This window comes from Lolium rigidum, chromosome 6, assembly GCF_022539505.1.
Source record: "Lolium rigidum isolate FL_2022 chromosome 6, APGP_CSIRO_Lrig_0.1, whole genome shotgun sequence".
Classification (NCBI taxonomy): Eukaryota; Viridiplantae; Streptophyta; class Magnoliopsida; order Poales; family Poaceae; genus Lolium; species Lolium rigidum.
Window position 1 is genome coordinate 102,025,338 of NC_061513.1, and position 20,672 is coordinate 102,046,009.

The window sequence follows — 20,672 nt, forward strand, 5'->3', positions numbered from 1 at the left end:
CAGCTCGACGGCGGCCCCTCCCGAACTGAAGCATGAAGTGCTCTAATTCGGCCAGCCGTCATCTCGAGTGCCTCACGGTCTCGTCTCCTAGCCACTGACTTCCACACCTGCAAATTGATGGACATTTTGTATAAAGGTTAGCAGGCTAGGAAATGTAGGAACATATGCTCTCATTATGTGAATCCACATTTCGAAGTGTTAAAAAATTCTAAACTAAATTTTTACATGTACATCTAGACATTTTATGTTGGTACACAAGATTTTTTTACAAAAATCTGTGGCTCCTGTAAAAAAGACAAATTTTGATGCTGTAACACGACTACGTACATGACATTTTTTTGTTTTTTTTGTACACACCTCACAAAATGTTTTTTTCCATGAAAACTTGTGAACGAACATAGGATGTCACGATGTATACCCAAAAAATTATGTCAGATTTTTTTCATTTTTTAATTTGTTTTTTTATTATTTTCTATAATGGGTGCATATGCACGCGTGTGCCAAAACGCCACCTCCGGGCTGGGAAATGCACTTTGGCTTAGCAGGCTGCACAGGGAACTTTCTCTCAATAGTAAATTTGTTCCTGATATTCCATAATGACCATAACAGGGCTGAACAACACATCCACATCACACGCTAAGTCTGACCGCTACGAGATTCGAGTAGTCTAAACACGTCAGCCGCGCATGAAGGATTCCAGGAGCAACTCAGCAGTTCCCTAACTGCGCTCTACCTAAACCTAGCCAGCGGGCACGTAAAGAAGATATGGTTTGTATCCTCTCACTCATCGCACAAAGCGCATCGGCCAGTGGGTAGTTCTTGGTAATTTGCGGTGGATTTCTTTTCTCTTGCTTGGTCCTGGTGTGTCTTGCCTGCAAGATGGTTCTCCATGTATGATTCACATGTACAGTGAGCATGATAAATGCTTCAGATCCATCTTCAATCGGTATTCTGCTTTGTTTTCTGTGACTCAAAAAGCCATGCACTTGCTTTGTTCACCAAAGGATTGAATTACTTATGTCCATAGTCAGGAAAATAAGACTATCACTAATATATGAACAAGTTTTAGAGGCGATACTAGGGAACTCTATTAACATTTATTACTCCACACATGTAACTAGGTTTCCTCCAAATCAGAATATAGTTATAGCATCGAAACATAAACTTCAAATTATAAAGTTATAGATATGAATAATACAACTTTATTATTGGCTCTCGGGCATAATTCCAGCAGTCTCTTGGAGTGTCCCTTGGTAAGATAGTAATTAGATTTACTTGTCTAGCATGTATTGAAAATGTTGCCAGTTAAATTCATGTCATGTGTGTCATATGTAATTCTAATAGCTTTGGAGCTTCGTTCAAAGGAGTAATTTTACCAAAGAGAATAGCACCCACGTCGTCACCATCCACAATGGCGACAACACGACCGATCGGGGTGGGGGGGCTGTTGACATAGGCATCCCCAATGGGCATGCCGATGATGGTACCCGGGGTTTACTGAAGGCCCACTACCCGAAGAATAAGAAGATTCGGGAGCCCAAGATATTATTAAGGAAAGCTAGAGTTGTAATAGGGAGCATTATTTATAATCTTGCGGGAGGAGTTAGAAACCTTCCCGGACTCTGTAACTTGTACAATACGAATCCCTCGGCTCCGCCTCCTATATAAGGGGGAGTCGAGGGACACAGAAGGCACCGAATCATTGTTTCCCAAACCCTAGTTTTCGTATTCGTCGAGTACTTTTCGGCTGAAACCTTCGAGATCTACTTGCCCTCTACATCCAACTAAACCCTAGTCTACAATCCATAGGCATTGAAAAATTAATACCTTGTCAATTGGCGCCGTCTGTGGGGATCTAGAGGCGACAAGGAGCTGATCTCGATGGCACGTTCAAGATCGTCGACTTCATCAGTAGCAAGCAACATCATGGACAGAGGTAAACAGATCGAAACTGGTCTCGTCGATTTTATTCCTCACCCGCCCTCCCGTTTGGATGCATATGCGTATCTGTTGCCCCCTAAATTTTTTACAACCGTGAAGATATCAATTGGTTCAGCTAATTTGTACCACAATTGGTACTAGCCACAACCTAGTCTATGATTTATGCTAACTCTAAAGGTATCCACTGCTCATAGAATGTTCGCCGGAGACAATAGTGAGACATGTGATGTCACATATGCCCTGACATAATGCCAGGGTGATGCAACACATGCATCAATGAGGCTATCTCGAATACACATGATGCTCGTGGGATAAAAAATGAAGTATTCGTCGTCTACCTACTTTGTACTCTTCAGGTGTGTCGATCAGTTGGTCATCTCAAGTGAAAATATTAGCACGAAAAACTGATATTGTCACAGTGTAGAGCGAGACATTTGATCTGGGTTTCGATGCACTCACTACCGGTGCAGAGAGATTGGCATCCAATTAACATGTATGAGAGGTTTGTCACTACAGTTGAGGAGACATGTGTGGATAGAAACAATTGTATGACTTGTGTACACCAAAGTTGACAATCGTAAACCGTACCTTTGTTTCGAGCACTTCAGGTATGTTAGCACTTTGGCTCGACATTCAGACGGGTGGTTTTCTACGACATGGTGCAACTACCACTTTCACATGTACAAGTTTTTAACGACACATCAAGGTAAAATATTTCATCTTGGTGTGTTCAATGATGCATTAGATTCTTACATTCACATCCAACAAGCTATCAACGTGAGGAAACCTTGAAAAGTAGTTTTAGTAAGCTCAAGCTTTAGTGTTTAGTAACATGTATGCTATCCATGCATATGATAGTTTGGGTGTTGTAGGGGTGTTCATCATTGTAACAATAATCATTCTGCCAAGGCTTGCCTTGATTATCTTGCACAGTAAGAGATGGTAATCCAAGAAGACCAAGCAAACACCACTGTAATTTTTTTCATTTTTCATTATAACCCACTCAGGTAATCTCCACATATAAGGCATCTAATAGCATCTAAAAACATGCAATTTACCTTGCCTCACCATGTCATATATAGGGGGGCCTTGCACGCCTCCCACCACAGCTCCCCTCTTTATTCAAGGCGCAGGTGGTGGGCACAAGAGATCAAAATCTGGCCATCACCCACCCTCAAGTAATAACCTTATTTTCCTTCGAGCTATCTTGGCTGCCCTAGGATGGTTTCCATGATATGGTGGCTAAATAGTGGGCTTTCTTATCACACGGGAATAGTCCTATGAAATTCTGGCATTATAAGTTCTGCCACATTCGTAATTTTCTACGAGGTTGGGCTAGAAACGTTAGTAGCGCATATAAAAAGTAAAAATAAACAATGTGTGTTTGATAGTATCATAGATAGTTTAGATATTAAGGTAAAAAAGTACATCTCTGAATGCCTCTGAGCCTAAAGTGACGTGGGATGCTAATGAAAAAGTTGCTAATCTACATCGAGGCTAAGAGTCTAAATGGGTCCAGTGGGCAAAGGTGAAACATATCCAAGAGGGTGGTAACAATACAAAATATTTTCACTTAGTTGCAAATGGTAAGCATATAAGGAAGAAGATTTTTCAACTCGATTAGGATGAGGGGAACAATCATAGGACAATAAAATATTTAAAACTACATCACGAAATTCTACAAAAGGTTGTTTGGGGCACCGGTCCAAAACCACTTCTCCTTGGTCGAATTAGAAACCTACAATGTACCTCATATTTCTCAAGAGAAAAATAACATTGTTACATTCGATTTTGTAGAAAATGAGGTGTATGAGGCTATTATGAAAATTAGAATGAAAATAAATAAAGCTCCAGACCATACCAGACAGGGTCCAAGCAAAACTTTACCAAAACTTTTGAGAAATTATTAAGAAATATTTGATGGACATGTTGGAAATCTTCCAGCGAGAGGAATTGCTATTGTTTCATCTTAATTATGGCACTATTATTTTGCTTCCAAATAAAGAGAACGTCGTTTAAATTGAGCAATACAGACCGATTTGTTTGCTGAATGTAAGATTTAAAATCTTCACAAAGGTTAGCAATAATCGTGTTATTACTAAGGTGGCACATATAGTAATTATACCAACACAAACGATTTTTCATGCCAGGGAGGCATATTTTCGGGGGAGGGTGTGTGTTAATCCTTCATGAGACAATCCATGAACTTTGTAGGATGAATATGTATGGAGTTTTACTAAGAATAGATTTGAGAAAGTGTATGATAAGATTAAGTGGTTTTGATCCTAAATGATGCCAATGGATAAATAATTTTGTTAGCTGGAGAGTTTTGGTGTTCACGGAAATGATGACATATGTCACTACTTTCACACCCATAATGGATTGAGGCAACGTGATCCGCTATTGTTTAATCTTATTGTATTATAGCAATTTTAGTTTCAATAGTAAAAGTGGATGGTCAAGTAGATGGTTTAGTACCCCGCTTAGTGGATGGGGGTATATCTAATTTGCAATACGCGGATGATATAGTCATTTTTATGGAGCACAATTTAGAAAAGGAGCTCAATATAAAACTGATTTTATGTATCTTTGCACAGTTATGAGGATTAAAAGTTAACTTTCATAAGAGTGAAGTATTCTGTTTCGGTAAGACAAAATAGGCAGAGGATCAATACATTAACTTTTTCGGGTGTGAAGCTGGATCTTTCATTTTTAGATAACTAGGAATCCATATTCACTACCGAAACACGAGAATAGGGAATGGTAACCGATAGAGGATCATTTTGAGAAGAAGCTTCCAAGTTGGGTAGTAAAATTACTATCTTACGACGATTGGTTGGTGCTAATTAATTCAGTTTTAACTAGCCTCTCAAAGATTATGCTATATTTCTTTGAAATACCTAAAGGGGTAAGGAAAAGATTGTATTTTTTTAGATTAAGTTTTTTTTAGCAAAGTGATGCCATAAAAAATTATAGACTCTACTCGATGAAACATCATTTGTAGACCGAAGGATGTGTGTGTGTGTGTTGGTGGGGGGTGGGGGCATTAGGAGTTAAAGTTGTAGAGATAAAAACGTGTTAGTGAGCATGTGGCTACTTAAACTCTTAACAGAAAAATGTTTATGACCAGAGCTAATACATAATAAATATCTTCACTTCAAGTCTTTGTCTCAAGTTAAGCCAAAGTCGTTAGACTCCCCTTTCGAGAATGGTCTAATGAAAATACAAGATGAGTTTTTTGAGCAAGGCTCCTTCACGGTAGGTAATGGTGAGGGAACCCTTTTCTGGAAGATACGTGGCTAGGGAACACACCTCTTTCTCAACAATACACATCTTTATATAAAATAGTACATAGAAAACAAGTTTCGATTGCTAATGTTATGTCTCAAGTGCCATTAAATATAGGTTTTAGGAAACCTCTAACAGGTAATAGAGGAGAAAGATGGCTCCATCTATGTACCCTTTTCATGGATATCCAACTGTCCATGCAACCAGATGCTTTGTTTGGAAGCTAACAACTTACAATTTTTTCACGGTTAAATCATTGCATCTTGATTGCATGAATGATCATACAAGGTTATTTCGCAACAACATTTGGAAAATGGAAGTACCACTCAAGACAAGAACCTTTATGTGGTTCTTGCACTATACGGTATCGCTCACGAAAGATAATCTAGCTAAGAGAAATTGGTAAGGGAATAAAAGATGTTGTCATTTGTGCTCAAGATGAATCAGTACAACATCTATTTATACCATATCCTTCAGCAAAAAAAAAATGTTGCTCATTGTTTATGTGGATTGCAATATTATGGCTCCCAAAAGATAATCTAGCTAAGAGAAATTGGTAAGGGAATAAAAGATGTTGTCATTTATGCTCAAGATGAATCAATACAACATCTATTTATACCATGTCCTTTAGCAACAAAAAAATGTTGCGCATTGCTTATAGGATTGCAATATTATCGCTCCCACAAATATCACAAATTTATTCAGAAATTGTCTAGCGGGGGCTGCGAAACAAGATAAACTGCAAATCCGAGTTGGAGTCTGTGCTTTACTTTTTGTGACATAAGGAATACTCGAATGATAATATTTTTAACAATGCAAATTCAAATGTTTATGCAGGTAATTCCTTGGCTATGAATTGGATTCATATGTGATCCTTCCTATAACCAGATTTATACAACACAACTGATGTTTTGATCTTAGGTTAACATTTAGTGCAGAGTCACTTTATGTTTTCTCTCTTTTTAGATGGTTAATTCATGTATCGACTATATGTAACCCATGATATAATCCTTTGTAAGACTTGAACTATAATAAGCCAATAATGTTCATGCATCAATGGCCAGGGCTATGTCCCCCTTTGGAAAAAAAATCTTGACGTTATTGTAAATTAAATTTGAACTAAAAGTAAGATAAGAATTATGGAATCGTACTTAGTAACTTCTTATAGCCTTAGGGTTTGTTTGATTCTATCAAACAATTTGCATAAGAATTTTGTAGGATTAAATCGCGTAGAAAATTTTACTACGATGGTTGTTTGATTTGTCTGATGAATTTTCATAGGAATTTTTTAAAGCAATCTTTTGCACTAGATTTTATGGGAAATCTAACATCCACTCATACTTCTATTTGCGAACCTTTTGCTTTTCATGCGACAGAATCAAACAAACTTAGGTTTATACGAATTCTTGTAGGATTGTAGTGAGCGCCATTGCAATCCTACATTTTTCATGTTCTTACGTTTTTTTATATCCATAGGTCCTTACTGTTTGCGAATACGCTTTGACTTTCCGAAGTCTTCCCAGCACGATGTATCCCATGCATAAGCACTGGCGACAGTGCCGCCGTTGATTAAAAAAGCATGTTGGTCAACTGCGAATCGTGCTAGACCAGGCACACTATCTTCCCAGCAAGACTAGAAAGGATGCAGTCCCTTACTGCTCAAGCATGATGTGCGTGTTTCTTCTCTGAAGCCCGAAAACAATTCTTCGTCTCAATCAGTTTTTTTTCTTTCAAAAAGGTATATTCAGCACTTACTTTTTAATCTTCATAGGTTCCTTACTTCTATGTTCTGAGATTGCTTGGAGACTTGGATCGTTTGGCATATCCATACGCGGCATTTCGAAAAGCTTTCCCATGGTAAATTCAGAAGTAACCTGCTCTTCTTTCTTCATTCACGTTGCTTTTGTCTCCTGTGAATCTCAGCTCCTGGGATTTTGTGATCTCTGCAGGCTCACTACAGAGATGGTATCAAGTATGAAGAGGTTTGTTCTATGAATGTTTGCCAGAAAACTTTGAAACCAGGGATCTTTTATATGAACATGTGTTTGCTAAAGCATAGATGCATACTTTGGGCAGGGCTTCACTGTGAATTCACGAGGTAGCAGGCTCTTCACCTGCAAATGGACGCCCATGAAACTACAGATCAAGGCTTTGATCTTTATCTGCCATGGTACCTGTTCGTCCTCCTTAATTTCCATCCTGTAGTTCGTCAATCTTGCAAAAATAAGGAAAGAAAATTCATTATGTTTCGTCTTAAAACATGTAGGCTACGGAGGAGAGTGCAGCATATCGATGGCAGGTAAGTGCTACAGTTTTTGTTAATCGATTCAGAAAGTTATAATGGCCCGAGAAAAAGATTTGGAACGATTCAGCGATCCAAAACGGACGAAGTGACACTTCCCTGTCACTTAGACACCGCCGCGCGTTTGGTGCACGCCGGCTACGCTGTCTACGGGATAGATCAAGAGGGCCATGGGAAATCTTCAGGCTTGAAAGGTTACATATCAAGCTTCAGCAACATCGTCAAGGACCGCGCCGACTATTTCAAGAGCGTGTGCGGTAAGAATTAGTTGCTCTTAATTCACAACTCCACTATATAAGCAGGTTTCGGAGCACAATTTTGCGCTCGTTCTTCGTGCTAAAGCTCGATGGAGTTTTGATTTTGGCAATGTCAGAGAAGTCGGAGAATAAGATGAAGAAGAGGTTCCTCTACGGCTTCTCCATGGGAGGGACCGTGGTGATCCAGCTCCACAGGAAGGATCCTACCTACTGGGACGGCGCCGTCTTGCTGGCTCCCATGTGCAAGGTCCTCACATTGACTTAGATCTTTCATCTTTGTATGTGAATAAACATGTCCCCGTAATTTTTTCATGCTATTGCTATTTCAAGAAGAGATGGTCTTAAAATTCTCACGATGAAAATGACGCCTGATAGCTCAGTTATGTTCTCTGAACATCGCTGACATTTTTTCGATTCTGACCTGATATCAGCTTGGTGAGGACACGCGGCCTCATCCGCTGGTGGTGGGCGCCCTGAAGATGATCTGCACAGTTGCGCCTAGCTGGAGAGTCATCCCTTCCCCAGACAACCTCGACAAAGTCTGTAAAGATCCCCAGTTCAAGAAAGAGGTAGCAGCAGTGCGAAAACTACTCCCTTTCTATCAGGCTAGCAAGAACAGAGAAGACATATATAGATGTGACATCTGCTGCTCGTTTCTAAGATTTCACCAAGAGAAAAGTAAGTGTTCTAATTTTCGCGTCTCTGTCTGAATCCATCCGCAGTTCCGTTCCAACCCGTACATGTACAAGGGAAAGCTCGCGCTGCAGACAGGCAACGAGCTCCTGGCGGTCAGCCTGGACATCGAGAAGAACCTGGAGGAAGTGAGCCTGCCGTTCCTGGTGCTGCACGGCGAGGACGACGTGGTCGTCGACCCTGAGGGGAGCAGACTGCTCCACGAGCGGGCGTCCAGCAGGGACAAGACCCTGAAGCTGTACCCCGGGATGTGGCACATGCTCATGGCCGAGCCGCCGGCCGACGTCGAGCGGATCTACGCCGACGTGACGTCGTGGCTCGAGGAGAGGAGCGGCACGGCCACGGCGAGCGCCGCCAAGTGACTGCGTTTGTTGAGTGGGCCGGCGACGTGCCGACACGAAGTGGACTGAGCTGTATTGCAAGATGCAGAGAGAAATGTAGGTACACGCAGATCGATCAAGTTAAATCAATGCATCATGTATATGAAATCGATGCCGCTATTAGTGTATTACTCAATAGTGTATGATGTATTAGTAGATTTTTTATTATATTTATTGATTTGTAGAATTTCAATGAAAATTTTATTAACTTTTCGAGTTTTACGTGCTATAATACGGTGTCTACCTACAATCTGGTTGCAGAACTAAGGGAACAGATGAGAAGCTTAAAATATTCTCTATTGCACTCCGTATTTGGACTAAATTATATTAGAAGTCGTTTGGTAGCCAGGCTTTCATTTCGTTTGTAGCATTTTACATTGTAATTCCATAAATGGACACTTGTTTGGTTGCCACAGGAATTGCACATGACAGCAGAATTCGATATTGAATTTGTAAATGGCTTCCATAGAGAAACGCAAATGATAGGTCTCAGCTTGGAATCGTGTTTACCCATGGAGTCATTTTGCTGGATTTCCTAAATGAAATTACGGCCCAATTTTATGGCAACCAAACAGCCCACCTATGAAATTTCAAAATGAATTCTAGGATTTCAGGCCCAAATGATGGATACCAAACGACCTCTTAGTTGTTTCATTAGTTTGAATTTGACTACAAATATTTATCAATTTATCTTGTTTGCACATAATATACACATAGAATCAACCCAAACACTACTAGATAAAAAAAGTTCTTATATTTTTGTAGGGGTCCCATGGTACCCATCTGCATCCTAGTGGATCTGCCCCTATATGATATCACTATGATCTCTCTCATTATTAATTGCAGTAACACGTTAGTTTTTTAATGTATGATACTATCTATGACCCCTCCACTATAAAGTTGTTACTACATCCACAAATAAGTGGACACATAATATTTTTAGGACGAGTTATGACGTGGGGTAGAAAGTGTATTGAGAAGTGTATTCACCATCCATCTCATCTTTCATTCCCTTACCTCCAATGAGCTAAGCGTGTGTAGAAAATGAGGAGATCATGTGTTACTGTTATTGAGTTTGATTTCCGTGTGATGAAACGTAAGCAATTTTTCTATTTTAGAGTGCTACTCCCTCCGTCCCATGAAAATTATCTTAGATTTATTAAAATTTAAATGTATTTAGACATTACCTAATGTGTATATATATCTAAATTTAGATGGATCTAAGATAAATTTCATGAGACAGAGGGAGTATTTGTTTTTCACGAATTTTGAGCCTTACACATTCACGAGAGGGAGTAGTTGTAATTGAGAAGATAAATCAGATGCTGAAAGATGTGTAAAATTTTAAGCTTGTCGGGATTGGAATTGCTGGTGGTAGTTACCTAAACCGGAAGTACGCGTTGTGCGCGTGGGTGATTGCAATGCCAACCAACAGCCTACTGAGTGGAGTTGCTGTTGTGTCTTGAAAAGAGCTTAATTAAGGGACGGCAGTTCAGATTGCTTCAGTCTGACGAAAAGCAGTTTGCTAGACCGGTCAGGAGAGCGACGTCTACGCCCCGGAGCAGATCTGTTCTGGTCTCGATTTAGCTTAATTAGCACATGAAGGGTTGTGTAGATCCAGATCTCATGATCACATACCGACATTCGTGCATACAGGTTGGAGACAGATTTGAATAATCCAGCCGCCTGGCCAGTCCCGATCTGAAGGCTCCGCATCCACCATCCTTAAGCCAAAGTGTCCTGAACGAACCCGTCCTATATATCGCGCCTAGGGCCAGGGGTTTTGCATTTCGCATCCTGTATCATCCCGGCTTTGGAAGCTCAGAAGAGATGACCCAGTTCGTCGAAAGTGACATCTGAACAAAAATTTATGGTTGCGATAGCAACGTTTTGACTGTAGATGCTTGATGACATCTTTTTTTTTCGAAACGAAGGAGAAAGTATGGCCTCATCTCATCGATTAAAAAGAAAGTTTTAACATAGTTCACAAACTTCCGAGGGTCTGCTGCAATCGCACCTTATTACAAAGTCTACTCCCCGAAAATAGCTAATGGAACCCGGGTACGGGCGAGGATGAAAACGCATCCAATGGGAGAGCACCACGTTTTTTTACAGCAAATGTATTTGTGGCAGCCTGGCAGGTATATGATGTGTATTCGTCTACTCGTCCACGCATCATATTAATTCGCATTAAATCCTCACCCCATCTTCCTCCTGCAGTCCTGCTCTCTCCCCAATTCTTCCTCCCGTGGGTCATCCTCCTGTGCTTCTATTCGGAGCAGATCCAAGAGGACGGCCACATAGAGGATGGGGGAAGATAGGCTGGTCACGAGGAAGACGGATTTGCGCCCCGGCGTCCTCGTCGTGGGCGCCGGTGGCGGGAACACCGGGCACGGCCGCGGGAATGCCGGCGACCGGTCGCGGTGATTGGCTCGAGGACTGCCGGCCGCGGGTGCGGGCGCGGCCACGGGAACGCCGTGGAGTGGCTCAAGGACCGCCAGCAGCGGGAACGGCGGGCGACCGGTTGCGGTGATTGGCTCGAGGACCGCCGGCCGCGGACGCGGGCGCGGCCACGGGAACGCCGTGGAGTGGCTGAAGGGCCAACACCAGCGGGAACGCCGGGCGACCTGGTACTTGGAGATTCTCTGCAACTTTTTTACTAGTTGTTTAGCCTATTTCTCCTCTCAGTCAGGATATGTCTGTCTGCATCCCCTCCAATCCCTTTTCTTTCTCATGATATTCCCGTGTAATGTTCTTATACTTGGATTTGTGGCTTACTGCTTGCATCTAATTAGCTAGCAACAGCTTAGCAAGTGCTTTATGACCTCTGAAAAATCAACGTATCTCATTGTGAGGAAGCATCGCATATTCATTAATCTGTAGATTAGCAACATTTTTTTAGTTCTTGCAGTTTCAGTTGGTCTCAGATTGACTATTCAAAGTTATCTATTAGGCATTTTTTAAATTTTGTCGAATGCTTCCTTCTCGAGAAATGCTGTCAGATCATAACCCCCAATTTACATGTGTAATGTGCTATTCATGATGATGTCTTGCAAGTAATCCTTTCCAGTAATCCAGCCTGATATTTCGATCAACTTTTTTTCCTCGCGTGCAAAGCTGAGAATCAATTCAGAAACTCCTATTGTTATCCCCTCAAAAAAAAAAACTCCTATTGTTATAACAGGAACCATTTGATTTGGATTTTTTTTCTATCTGTACCATTGATAAAAGAAAGTTTGTTTAAGAATTTGTGTTTCAAACTAATCATTTTGACTATGTGTAGTTAAGGAAGTAATCCAACTTAATATGTCGGGTGACTTGGTACATGGAGATTGTCTGCAAATTCATATGGTGGGTGTTGACACCGCTCCTAATTTAATTCTAAGAAAAAAAATAGTGTCACATTTTCACTATCTGCACCATTTAGTACAAAATGTTCAATTTGGATTAGGACATAATCACAACTTTTGACTATCTGCATCGTTAACACAATGTGTTCAATTTAGAACAGTAGAAATCATAATTTTTGGGAATGATGCTAACCCTAAATTGTTGTGCTTAACAGATGAGTTATGCCCACACCGTGCATGTGCCCCGTACACACAATATTGGCATTGACTCATGTGTGCCATCCATCAATTTGCAAGGACAAATATTAATGCTGAGTGAGTAAGTACTCACAGTGCATGGAACCCAGTGAAGTATTCCTTTCTGTATCTCGCTCGTATAGGAAACGTAAATCACATGTATTAATTAGCTGCAATATTAAGTGCTAATCGCATAGCACGGTTCAATGCCCATGATTTCCGCCTCGCCCGTTGCCAGGTCCCAAACGTGCGGGTCGGTCTACTCCCACGTTAAAATATCACTCGTTTAGCTCCCGCAGTTACCCAATTCCTTGCCTCTTCTTTGATCTTGGCGGTGACGATTATTGGCATTGTACATGTTTGACATAACACACATGTATTTTTCTCTTTCCAAAATGTTTTATATTAAGTGTACGTGGGTCCACCAAAAGAAGGGGCGCTAGGGCGATCGGCGAGGCGATCGTGGTAGGCTAGGGTTTCCTTCTCGAGGGTGGTTGTCATCGGCGGCAGGATCGATCCCGATGGCGGGAGCGGCTCTGCGCGCAAGGAGGGAGAGTCTTCACCCTGTCTCTCGGCGACACAGGTTGCGGAGACGGATCGGGTGATGGAGTCTGCTCGTTCTGGTGTGCGAGGTGGGAGTCCGTCGAGGCCCCCGTCTAGGTCTCCGGCCAAGGCGGGTGCGGAGGAGCTGGCGGCGGGCCTGTCGGCGAAGATGGGAGACCTTCTCTTAACCGACAAGGAAGCCACGGGTCTGGTAATCAAGAATTCTGTGGCGGCTAGTGTTCCAAAACCGAAGAGGGCGGTGGTAGGGAAGGTTTGCTCCCCGAGGAAATTGGTGATCAGGCGATGCAGAGGGCATGGGGCCTCCATAGGCCGGCTTTCTTCAAGGATCTGGGGGAGAACAGGTTCGTGGTTCGCTTTACATCTGAGGGTGATTGGTACCATGCGCTGAAGAAGGGTCCGTGGCAATTTGATTTCAATGTGGTGCTGATTAGGGACTTTGATGGTTCAGTTCGTCCTTCAGATATGATTTTTGATACCCTGGAACTTTGGGTTAGGGTGCTGGATCTGCCCATGGACAAAATGAATAAACTGTACGGTCAGTTGATTGGAGACTGGGTAGGCAAGTTCATTAAGGTTGAGGTGGATGAGGATGGTTTTGCTTGGGGAAAGGATCTACGGATCAGGGTTGCGGTGAATGTGGATCAACCTCTTATACGGGGAGTTTTTCTGAAGGATGGCGAAGAGGATGAGGAAGGGATGTGGTTTGACATAAAATATGACAAGATCCCTCACTTTTGTTTCTAGTGCGGATGCTTGATTCATAAGGATGATATGTGCAGTGCGGAAAAGGTTGAAGAACCCCAGTGGGGCGAGTGGCTGCGGTCATCGCCTCAGAGGATTCAGAAGCAACCTGGCGCCTCAAGGTCAGTTGTCTCCTCGAGCAGTTTCAGTGGCAGATCTTCTAGCTCAGATGTCCGCGGTAGTAATGCTGCAAGAGTCAGGGACTTGCCGCTGAGGAGGAACTTGGGGACGGAGTTTGCTTACTCCAGCTCATCACGCACTGGCGGGGATGAGGGGAGGCGAGGGGTTGCTGAAGTTTCTAGCACTGAAAAGCGCCACTGGGCGCGAGGACACGACAGGTCGGGAGATCACAACGGTAGGGAACCGGTTGGGTTGAAGAATTGGGCTGAAGAGAGACGAGGGGAGAACGACATGCAAGAAAAGGCTCCGAGGTCCAAACAAGGAAAATTTACTCGGCGCACAAGGAAGTCGGTTGCTGCTGTGGGAGAGGTTCGAGTGCAGGAACCTCCAGGGATGCTCACTAGAAAGAGAGGACCCAAACAAGTGTGGGTTTGAGTTCCGGTCCAGGTGGTTGGCGAGGAAACGTCTGGTTCGGTAGGAAAACGACAGAGAACAACTGTGTTTGAGAGGATCCAGGATCCTCGTTCTACCCCAGAGGGACAGAGGACGAGCTCGGTGTTTGACAGGATAGAAGATCCAGCGGCGGACCCTGCAGCGCAGGGCCGCCGAGAGCAATGAATACTTTAAGCCTTAACTGCCGCGGCTTGGGGTTGGACGCGGCGGTAGGCGAAGTTCGGGATCTGATTAGATCCCACAACCCAGAGGTGGTCTTTTTGTGTGAAACAAAACAGAAGAAGGGAGTGATGGAGAAAATACAATGGAGCTTGGGGTTTAGAAACGGAGTTTGTGTGGAAGGCAAAGGAAAAGGGGGAGGTTTGTGTTTGTGGTGGCGAGATGGAGTGGATGTAACAGTGAGACCATGGTGTCAGTACTATATTGACGCTAAGGTTACGACGGATCAAGGCTCATGGCGGTTTACAGGTATTTACGGCGAGCCCAAAACGGAATTGAGAGGGAAGACTTGGGAGGTTTTGCTTTATCTTTATGTACAAGACGATCTCCCGTGGGTCTGCGTCGGTGACTTCAATGAAATTCAGGAGGAGTTGCTGGGGCAGAATGCTAGGAATGAGAGCCAAATGACTAGGTTCAGAGATTGTTTGACGTACTGCCGTCTTTCTGACCTGGGGTTCTCTGGCTACCCTTTCACCTGGGACAATAGGAGGGAGGGTCTGGCTAATGTCCAAGCCCGGCTAGATCGGGCTGTAGCGAATTAATCGTTCCTGCAGCTGTTTCCTCTTACTCATGTTCGCCATATAGCCACGGAGGAGTCAGATCACATGGCGTTGCTAGTAAAGATTGCAGCAGAGCCGGACCGCCGGCCTCTGTCGCTGTCTAGAGGGTTTATGTTTGAGGAGATGTGGACGACTCATGAGACCTATGATTCTATGTTTAAATCCGCCTGGGATACCTCGGCGATACACTCGAATGGTTTGATGGGGCTTGCTGCAAGACTCAAAGAGGTGACTGGCTCGATCAAAAGCTGGAGTCTGAACACGTTTGGTTCTGTCCGAAAGGAACTAACAAGACTGAAGGCTGAATTAGAGGAGGCAAAAGTTCAAGCGCTCGTCTGTGTATCCTCACTGGAGGTAAGAGAGATTGAGAGGAGGCTGCATGAGATTTATGAAAGAGAAGAAATAATGTACAAGCAAAGATCTCGGCAGGACTGGCTCAAAGCGGGGGACAGAAATACACGTTATTTTCAGAACAGAGCGACACACAGGAGGAGGAAGAACACTGTCAAGTTTCTCCTTAAAGGGGATGGCAGCAGGTGTGATACCGATGAGGGGATGCGGGATATGGCACATGCCTTCTACGCTGATCTTTACACCTCTGAAGGAGCTAACAACATGGATAGAATTCTGGATCGGATCACTGGATTCGTTACAGACGCAATGAATGTGAAGTTGTCTGCTCCAGTCTCGGATTCGGAAATTGAAGCGGCCCTCTTTCAGATGGGCCCGACGAAGTCGCCTGGGCCGGACGGGCTGCCTGCCTTGTTTTATCAGCGCCACTGGGCCGACGTTAAGGGGCCGGTCTGCTCGGCGATCCGGGATTTTTTGGCGGGAAGAGGTACCCCTGATGATTTTAATGACACTATTTTAGTGCTAATTCCGAAGGTTAATTCTCCGGAAAATCTGTCTCAGTTTCGACCTATTAGCCTGTGTAACGTACTGTATAAGCTGGCCTCGAAGGTGGTGGCGAACAGGTTGAAAGGGGTTTTACCGATCTTGATTTCGGAAGAACAAAGTGCATTTGTGCCAGGGAGGTTGATTACTGACAACGTTCTTATAGCCTATGAGTGCACCCAAGCCTTTAGAACAAGGAAGAGGAAGACCCCGTTGTGTGCAGTAAAACTTGACATGGTTAAGGCATACGACAGGGTGGAATGGATATTTTTGGAGAAGATGTTACTGAAACTGGGCTTTGCTAGTGCTTGGGTGGAGATGGTGATGAGATGTATTACGTCTGTGAGGTTCGCAGTTAAATTGAATGGGGATCTGTCTGCTCCTTTTATTCCATCGAGAGGATTGAGACAGGGAGATCCGATCTCTCCATATCTGTTTCTCTTCTGCGTCGAGGGGTTCTCGGCTCTTCTCAAGGAGGCGCAGCAACGTAACCAATTGCGAGGAGTGCAATTTGGAACCGGGGGACCACACATTACACACCTTTTGTTTGCCGACAACAGCGTCGTTTTCTTGGAAGCCTTGACGGATAGTCTGCAGACATTAAGGAGGGTTTTAGCGGACTATGAAGCTAGCTTGGGTCAAAGAGTGAACCTGCAGAAATCCTCTGTTTTCTTCGGAGTGGGGTGTGCGGAGGATGCAAAACCGGCCCTCAAGCAAGTCCTTGGCATTACATCTGAAGCACTCTCCGAACGATATTTGGGACTGCCCACTGTCGTCGGTCGATCAAAAGAAGGTTGTTTTAAAAATCTGAGAGAGAGAACTTGGGGAAAGGTGAAAGGACTCAAGGGTCAGGGCATGTCGAAGGAGGGGAAGAGTGTGTTAGTCAAGTCTGTTCTCTAAGCTGTCCCGGCATACACGATGAGTTGCTTTCAGCTATCTAAAAAGTTGTGCAAACAACTGAGTTCTATTTCTTCAAATTTCTGGTGGGGAGATAAGGATGGGCATAAAAAAGTCCATTGGATTGCCTGGGAAAGAATCTGCAAGAGTAAGGAGAAAGGGGGCTTGGGATTCCGAGATTTTGAATGTTTTAACCAAGCATTTCTGGCCAAACAAAGCTGGCGTCTGCTCACGGCTCCTGACTCGTTGTGTGCGAGAGTGCTGAAGGCGAGGTATTTCAGGAACGGTGATTTTATGTCGGCCCCTTGTCCGAAGAGAGCTTCCTATACTTGGCGTGGTATTATTCATGGAAGAGACCTGCTCAAGGCGGGAATTATTTGGAGGGTGGGCGACGGGCAATCAATTAATGCCCTTGAAGACAACTGGATACCTAGGAGTGGTGCTCTTTTTCCACTGGGAAGAAGAGTTCAAGATTGCCAGAAGATGGTCAGCCACTATATTAGTCCTGAGGGGGGGCGTGGGATGAAGCAAAGCTTAATGAAGTGTTCTATGAAGTAGATGTTGCGGATATCTTGCGCACCCCAGTTGGCTGTGCTGGTTCTGGCGATGTTATAGCATGGAATCATACAAAATCTGGCATCTTTTCGGTGAAATCAGCCTACCACCTTGCGGTGAAGCGAAAGAGGGAGAGAAGAGGGAACACTGGTTCCTCCAATACTGGCAGAGAGCATCATGGGTGGCTGGCTCTTTGGGCAGCCCAAGTTCCTGGGAAGATAAAAGTTCACGTGTGGCGTTTGGTGGAGAATGGTCTGGCGGTGGGTTCTGAGCTCAGTCATAGGAAGATAAAAGACGGAGTTTCCTGTCTAGCGTGCGGCAGAACTGAGAGCTTAGTACACCGGTTTTGGCTTTGTCCCCATTCTGCTCAGGCATGGACATTGTTGTCGAAGAAAACAGGTCTTCACTGGGAGCCGCCGCCGAAGAGACTGGCGTGTCACGCGGATCTGCGAGGATGGCTTCTATACTGGATAGGAAAGAGTGATGGGGATCAGATGACCTGGTTTTTCTTTCTGCTCTACAATCTCTGGCAGGCGAGAAATGACGCGAGGGAGTCGAAGGTGATGCGAGATCCTTCAGTGATCGTGGCTCAAACCCTAGCGGGTGCGTCGGAGTGTAAGGAGATCCATTCTAAGCCTCCAAGGACCAAGATTAGCGTTGTGGAGCGTTGGCAGCGCCCGGAGGAAGGCTTCCTCAAGGTGAATGTCGATGGTGCCTTCCGTCATGCGGAGAACAACGGAGGGGGCGGTGTAGTTGTCCGCAACTGCCACGGTGAGTTCTGTGCAGGAGCAAGCCGTTTTTTCCCCCAGGTTGCCGACGCGGAAGGAGCCGAGCTCCTGGCTTGTCGATTGGGCTTGGTGTTGGCGAAGGATCGCGGGGCTCAGAAGATTATTCTGGAGATGGACTCTGTCGGGGCGGTGGCAAAAATCCAGGGGGAAGACAGGGATCGATCTCTTCATGGCCAGCTGGTGGAGGAAATCAAAGGTCTTCTATCCGGATTCGAAGACAAGGTAATCAAGGCAGTTCGTCGATCTGCTAATGGTGTTGCTCATGAATTTGCAAAGATAGGCTGCGTGAATAAGTGTAATAGGCGTTGGCTAGAGGTACCCCCGTCGGGTATTTCGGAACTCATTGTATCGGATGCTATGTGTTATTAATATAAGTCGCAACCTTTTGATCTCAAAAAAAAAAAATCTCCCAAGTAACTAACATAGTAAGGGAGGCAATGGCTTTGCGAGGGTTGCCGGCTCTAAGAACAAAGGATTGCCACCACGTGTGGACCGAGGGGATACTTTGCCAAGTGTCGGTTATGATCTACCCCCTCCCCCCCCCACCAAGACAATTTTGATGGTTATCCAAACCCGGATCTAGTGTTCTTGCTTGCAAAGCTAGCATGATGCACAATTTGACCACCCCCTCTTCTCAAGTATGTCATTATTCGGTTTTGTAAACTGAGCCATGTGACAATCTTGCATTACGGCTTCATGGTCGTCGTGACCGCACCGATCAATTGGATTTTATACGCATACTTGGTAGAGTATTCTCCCGGCGTCAAAAGCTTCCATGATATGCCATCAGCACGCCCTCACGGGAAGTATGTCGAGAAGATATGACCAAAGCACGATGAATTCGATTAGTTGTTGCGCACTGTGAGGCCACGAGAGAAGTCAATCCGAGCTACCCATTTATTTTTGTGAAAAGGGGTCATGAACATGGCAACTTTTCCTTTTGGCAGTTGAGAAGATAGATGGGTGGTATGTCTGTGGGCGTTAGGCCTCTTAACCATGACGCATATAAGAATTTAGATTCACGTCCATCTCCTATCGTGATTTTGACCGCAACATAGAAAAGTTTCATATAGTTTTCATAGCACGGTGTCGAGACCCACCCAAGATCTAGTAGGATCTTTCCATTCGAGCCACGATCATTACAAGCCAGCGAGCTCTCGCAAACTTCTCGATGTCCAACACTCCGTGGCCACCAAACTTTGTTGGTATATAACATGATACTTCTTCCTTCCCTATTTACATGTGATATAGCTATTGACTAGAGCCAGATATTAATCACAAATCAATAACAATTTAGAGGATGCAAGGTTAAAACAGAGTGATAAATTGGAGAAGAAGCATTATGGAAAGCATAAACAACGGGATGTGAATTTTCAGATTTTGTTTTAATAACAACATACTCGTCTAGCGCGCGACTTGGTCCTTTTAACCCGCACGCTAACACTTACAAGTGGAACCGCCAACCCACACCAGCAGCTCACAAAGCCTCCCACGCACACAGCTCATTCACATCACTCTATGGCTGACTGTTGGGCCCTGCAACTGGCCTCAAACACTTTTTGTCTATCATCATCATTTGTGAGTGTGTGACACTCGTCCCCCCACAAGCAAGCTCCAACCCTCAAATTGGCACATCTTGAGCACATAGTACCATTCCCAAATACCAACAGGTGCAACTATTGGTAACATTAGTCCAACAAATTTAAAATTGAGGTGTGGTTTAATTAGCTTTGCAAATCATTCGCCACTAAAGAATCTCAATAGGTAAAGAGTGTCCGATTGTGGCTAAATCTGGAGTAATGTAAAGATTTGTAGTTTGCTGCGAAGGGCTTTAACTAATACAAAATAAACATTGGATGAACTTGAACCGATTTAGGTAGCTCTAGTTGCAAGCCACAGAGCCAATTCGCTTATGAATAGTTTATGAGTCAAAATACTTGAATTATAAAATGGATTATGTATGGTTAACAACTGATTGTTATGTGTAAGGTTGTAGTTTGAGCAACACTTGATTGTCCACCGTGAACTGTCACTTTATTCTAATTTTCTCTTTATGTATTTATTTATGTATTGTTGAGTTCGGATGTACATGAAACAATTGTGTTTGCCCTTGGAGCCCCAAGGTAGTGTTGAGTTCAAAGGATGGTGATGGGGAATGAAGATACTTTTTTAAATGATCCACAATAACCAATAGTGAATTAGTCCTTCTAATAGTCGAATACCTTGAATGAAGTCCATTGCAATTTCATGCCAAAGTGCTAAAAGAGGAGGTAGTGTTTGAAGCAATCTAGTTGTCTCAGTGTGTGGATGCTTTAGTTGTTGACTATTGTGCATTGTTTGGTAGAAATTTCCACTCCTAGCTTGAGGCCAGGCCATCGATATAACGAATTTAGTATTTTTCAAGTGTTTTAATCCCTGAATGTCCACAACAAC

At 43.8% G+C, this 20,672-nt stretch overlaps 1 pseudogene; it reads left to right on the forward strand.

Moving 5' to 3' along the window:
* Window positions 1-8,843, forward strand: part of LOC124663044 — a 16,870-nt pseudogene extending 8,027 nt beyond the window's left edge.
* Window positions 8,844-20,672: the final 11,829 nt, after the last annotated feature.